At 39.6% G+C, this 6,000-nt stretch overlaps 1 non-coding gene across 1 annotated transcript; it reads right to left on the reverse strand.

Annotated features, from left to right (window-relative positions):
• Positions 1 to 2,144: 2,144 nt before the first annotated feature.
• LOC121226963 (small nucleolar RNA R71) lies at positions 2,145 to 2,251 on the reverse strand. Its single transcript, XR_005924659.1, has one exon. It is a non-coding gene; the product is annotated as a small nucleolar RNA R71 (small nucleolar RNA).
• Between the last annotated feature and the right edge of the window lie 3,749 nt (positions 2,252 to 6,000).

A 6,000-nucleotide genomic window follows, 5' to 3' on the forward strand; every position in this document is an offset into this window, starting at 1 on the left:
TTCAACCAATGATAAGTACCTTTTCCAACTACCTTGAAATTCGAGAACAGAACACCGCAGCATGTCTTCTAAAATTTAAATCACTTTTTCTGATAAACCGTAATTTATGCATATTTTTACCCCATGTTTAACGCATTTTATGGATGATTTCCTATTAGAATTGGTGAATCCGATGCTCCTAATGGTTTAATTTCATGTTTTATACTTAGGAGAGCATAGGAGAGCGAAAGGAACGAGAAACGGGCCAAAATCGGAGAAAATGGGCCAAAGTACGAAATCAACAAGGCCTGGACCTCCTCACACAGGTAGACCACAAGGCTGTGTCAATTTGGCAGGCTCGAGCAAGACCTGAAGTAATCGCACACGGGCGTGTTACACAGGTGTGTCCCTGTCGAGCCCAAGTTGAGTCCAATTCGAAAAAGGCTAATTTTGAGGGCTCTTAGGCATTCCAAAGCTTGTAAATACACCCTAGAGGAGGAAGAAAAGGGGGGCACAGAATAGGGAGTAAGGAATTACTCCAAGGAAGCCGATTGATCCATCTCAGAAGTCGGATTCACCATCAAGACTGAAGATCTCTCCTCAGTTTCCCCTTCAAGAGTTTTTGGGTTTTCTTTATGTTTTGTATTCTTTATTATTCTAAGATGTTTTCCTTTTTAGTTATGAACTATCCCCTAAATACCTAAGGGGAATGATACCTAAGACGAATCTTGTTATTATTTTCTGAATTGTATGATAAATATTTAACTTGTTCTTAATTATGTGTTCTTAATTCTTGTTTTGATATCTTAAGATACTGATTTAAGATAAGCTCTTATTCAGAGGAGGAATAGACCCTGTCTAAGAGTACATTTGTCATAATTAAGCGGAGTTGTTTGCGCGCCTAGACATGGGGTGACAAGATTTTGCCGGATTAGGGTGAAACCTAATAAGGGGATCCATAGATCGAGTTAATGCAACCCTAGGGTGTTAATTAGAGAAAATTCTCAATTATTCAATCTAGGGATTAGACATTATTAGTCTTGAATAGGGATAATAACATAACTTAGGGATCTCTATAGAACAAGTTAAATGAATAAATTGTCCGATTCGAAGCCAGAGTAACAAGTACAGTCTAGGTGGATTTTTCCTTAGGTATTGTCTTAATTCAATCGATTTTCCCAAAAGCAATTCCCCAATTCCATTCTCTGTGAATTCTTAGTTTAGATAATTAGTTAGTTAAAACAAAAACCTCTTTATTCTTAGTCTAGTAATAAAAAGACAGTCATTACTAGTACTTTTAGTTCCCTTGGGTTCGACAATCCAATCTTGCTAAAACTATACTACTGTTCGATAGGTACACTTGCCAACATCGCAATAATAGTTAGTTTCAAGAATGATTAATTACAAATATTTAAAACCTATCACGAAATCACTCGATCAAGTTTTTGGCGCTGCTGTTGGGGAACTAAAATTAGGAACACTCAATTTTTATTACTTTAGCCATTTATTTTTCTTGCAATCTAATTTTATTTTTAATTTTATTCTAATTTACTAATTTTCTTTTTCTTTCTTCTGGCAGGTTTTTTATACTTTATGACTAGAAGAAACCCGTTAGGACCACTACTTTTTGACGAAGAAATCGTTCACACAGCTCGCAGAAACCAAAGAGAAATAAGGCGAAGCCTAAGATACACAGAGAACGAGCAAGAAGACGATACTCAACCCCCAACAGAAGAGATGGCTAAAAACCAAGACAATCAGCTACCTCCTGCAATTGCGGCTAATCAAAATCCTGCTTCACGCATATGTATGATTATGCTAAATCTTCTTTAACAGGAACTGAATCAAGCATAGTTAGACCTGTTGTAGCTACAAATACTTTTGAACAAAAACCTAACACTATTCAAATGATACAACAATTTGTTTAGTTTGATGGTTTGCAGGATGAGGATCCCAACGCTCATTTAGCCAACTTCTTAGAACTATGCGATATATTTAAAATTAATGGTGTTTCTGATGATGCCATTCGTCTTCGGTTATTCCCTTTTTCGTTGAGGAACAAAGCTAAATAGTGGTTGAACTCATTACCACGAGGGTCAATCACTACTTGGGAACAAATGAGCGAAAAATTTCTATTAAAATATTTTCCACCGGCTGAAATGGCTAAATTACGTAATGATATCTCTTCTTTTGTGCAGATGGATTTAGAAACACTCTACGATGCATGGGAAAGATACAAAGACTTACTGAGAAGGTGCCCTCACCATGGGTTACCCCTTCGGCTTCAGGTTCAAACATTCCATAATGGCCTGAATCCTTCGAGTCGGCAAAATGGTTGACGCAGCTACTAGCGGAACCATCAATAATAAAACACCTGAAGATGCTTATGAGTTTATAGAGGATATGTCACTGAATAACTATCAGTGGCAAGTCATAAGGACAAAACCAACTAAAACAGCAGCCGTTTATAATGTCAATTCGATTACTATGCTATCAAACCAGGTAGAACTTCTAAATAAAAAGATTAATGGTTTTCTTAGTTCTTCACAGGTTCACCCAGTAATGCAGTGTGAAGCAAGTGGAGGTGGAACAAGTCATTCAGAATACCAACCTTATGGCCACAACATGGATAACGAGCAATTAAATTACATGGTTAATAATCCTCGACCTCAAAACAATCCATATAGTAACACTTACAATGCAAGTTGGAGGAACCACCCCAATTTCTCGTGGGGCAGTCAAAGAAATCAAAGACCACAACCATCTCCAGGCTACCAATAACCACCCTACCAACAGGAAAAGAAGCTGAACCTTAAAGAGATGCTCTCAAAGTTTATATCAGTGTCAGAAACTCGTTTCTAGAACACCGAAACAACACCTAAAAATCAACAAGCGTCGATCCAAGGGCTCGAAACTCAGATAGGGAAACTTTCTAAGCTAATCTCCGAACGACCACAAGGGACCTTGCCAAGTAATACTGAACCTAACCCAAGGGAACAGCTCAACGCGATTAATGTTCAAGATGAAAAAGGATTTGTTGAGCCTGAGCCAGAACCGAGGCAAGAAACTGTGGTAAGCAAAGGTCAAGGTGAGGTAGATCACAATAAAAACAAATCGGTGAATGCCAAATATAAACCTCGTATGCCATGCCCCAACGCGACAAGGAAAGACCGCTCAGATGAACAATTTGGTAAATTCCTTAAACTCTTAAAAAAATTACATATTAACTTACCGTTTATTGAAGCTCTATCATAGATGCCAAACGTAATGAAATTTTTAAAAGAGCTTTTACCAAATAAGCGGAAGATGGACGAGGCATCGCATGTGGAGCTAAACGCAATTTGCTCAGCTATTCTCCAGAATAAACTACCCAACAAACTTAAAGATCCAGGGAGTTTTACAATTCCTTTCTTAATTGGTAGTTTAAATGTTAATAATACATTAGCTGATTTGGGGGCTAGTATTAACGTCATACCTTACAAAATGTTCAAACAATTAGGTCTCAGGAAACCCAAATAGACTAGGATGAGCATTCAATTAGCAGATAAAACTATAAGATTTCCTAGGGTTATTATTAAAGTTGTGCTAGTTAAAATCGATAAATTTATATTTCTCGTTGACTTCATTGTTCTAGATATAGAGGAGGATAGCAACACTCCTTTGATTCTAGGAAGGCCCTTTTTAGCAATTGCTAAAATAATTATTGATGTTGGCACAGGTGAACTCACACTCCGTGTGGGAGACGAAATAGTCACCCTTCAAGCTCGAAATTCTGGAAACACAATGGAAATTGAAGGTGATCATCTAAACCATTCTACTAAAACTAACAATATGGTGCAAACTTCTTTGCAGGAAATGAGTCTGAAGGAAGCACATGAGTCATTCTCAAGCTATAGTAGAGGACCCATTCATGAAGATCGAAGGCTACAATTCGAGAAGCTAGATGAATGGCGGACGTATAAACCGAGAACACTTGACAAACCGAATCTACGATAGAACAAGCTCAATCCCTTTCCAAATCAACTTAAGGTTGAAGATAGAGTCTTATTAGATGCCACAGATCCCCACATTGTTGCTACCACATCGAATGAAGAAATCCCTCTTACGGTACTCAGCATTGTCCCATTCGGTACGATCAAGGTGACTCATCCCAAGTTCGTCACTTTTAAGGTAAACAATACCCGTTTAAAACCTTATTTTGATGAGATTAATAGCAGGAATGAGGAGTATAAACTCCTCAAACCACCATGATCATTTAACAGATAGGTAAGTCGAGCTTAAACTATAAATAAGCGCTTCTCGGGAGGCACCCGAGCACTAACTGTATTAACTTCTTTAAAATTTAGACTTCAACATCTAACTTACTAACGGAGCGCTTGAATATAGGTTTTCTACAAGGACACGGCCAAGAGCACGGGCGTGCTTAGGGCCGTGTGAAAACAGGACAATAATTTTTTCCAAACACGGGCTACGATAAAACGCCACGGTAATGCGACATGGCCGTGGTCGAACCTACCAAAACAACATGGGGGTAAGACACGCCCGTGTGGAAGAATCATGGGTGAACTTGTTAAAACAACACGGGCGTGCGACACGCCCGTGTCTAGCACCTGTGGTTGAACCTGTTAGATTGACACGGGCGTGGGAGAAGTGAACAACGTCAGACACGGTCGCGTGCACCCACACGCCCAAGGAACACGGGCGTGTACTAAATGTCAGACGTGCCCAAATTCAAAATTCGCGAATCACACAGGCTAAAATTAGGGAACACGGGCGTGTTACCTGGCCGTGTGCCCCAAAATCTATAAATACCCTGCACTATTCATTGTCTTCCCCACTCAAAAACCTAACCCTAGCCACTGCAATTCCACATGGCCTCCTTGCCACGCCCGTGCGTCGCCTCCAACTCCATTTTTGACGTCCATTCTTCTCTTTCTAGCGTTTGTTCACTCTTTTCTCGTTTATTCTTACTAATTTCTAGGGCTATTTATCATAATAATATGAAATTTTTCATGTTCCTTTCTTATTTTTATCATACAAATGTTATATCTAGAATAGTTATTATCTTTCTCATGTTAAAATTCTTACTCATTATATGTTTTCTCTACTTTATTTGACTAGTTAGAAGTAAATATTCATGATTAGAATAATATATATACTCATGCCCTTAGTGTTAACATTTTTCATCCGCTACACATTGCATTCCATGAAATTCGTTTCCATTTTTATGCCATACAATTGATTGCTTTGATTAACTTGTTAGTCTTAGTAGTTGCTGAAATTATGATTGTTATTTACAAATTATCTTCATTTTACTTTGATCATTCCTCAAAATGAATTAATGGTTTTTGATCCTAGGTACCATGTCATCTTCACAAGGAAAGAAAACCGCTATACCTGCTTCGAAGAAGAGAAAGGGAGCATAATCTTTCACGGTCCAACCACGGAAATTAGTCACCCTCTCCTGCAGTTCCCTCGAGGGCACCAAGAAGAGCTTTTCCAAATACTTCGGGCCTGACCTTTAATTGCGGGCCGCTGCATTGACTGGGCTGCCATAGAACAAGTTAAGTTGGCTGATGCGATTCGGGCCTTCCTAACCACCGACCCTTGGGAGCTATTCTTTGGGATCATCGAACCAACATACCTCGAGCTCACGATGGAACTATGCTCAACGTTCCATCTTCAGACAATAATGACGAATTACGATGATCCCAGCACAGTCTAGTTTCACCTAGGCAGGTTAGTCCGCCAGCTAAGCGTCCCAGAGTTCGGTGCTGCACTGGGCTTATATATGGAGGAGTTCAAGGATGAGAATGAACTACATGCTCTCACTCGCCACATACATTTCTCTCCCTCGAAGTGCTGACACACTTTGGCCCCTGGCGCAGCCTCCTACAATCCTAGCAGCTCCAAGGCATCAGTTCTCCCACCATCCCTGAGGTACTTACACGCCATTTTGGCTCACACAATTACAGGGAGGCGAGAGAGCACTGGCATCATCAACACTCACGATGCCTACTT

Source organism: Gossypium hirsutum, chromosome A03, assembly GCF_007990345.1.
Source record: "Gossypium hirsutum isolate 1008001.06 chromosome A03, Gossypium_hirsutum_v2.1, whole genome shotgun sequence".
Classification (NCBI taxonomy): domain Eukaryota; kingdom Viridiplantae; phylum Streptophyta; class Magnoliopsida; order Malvales; family Malvaceae; genus Gossypium; species Gossypium hirsutum.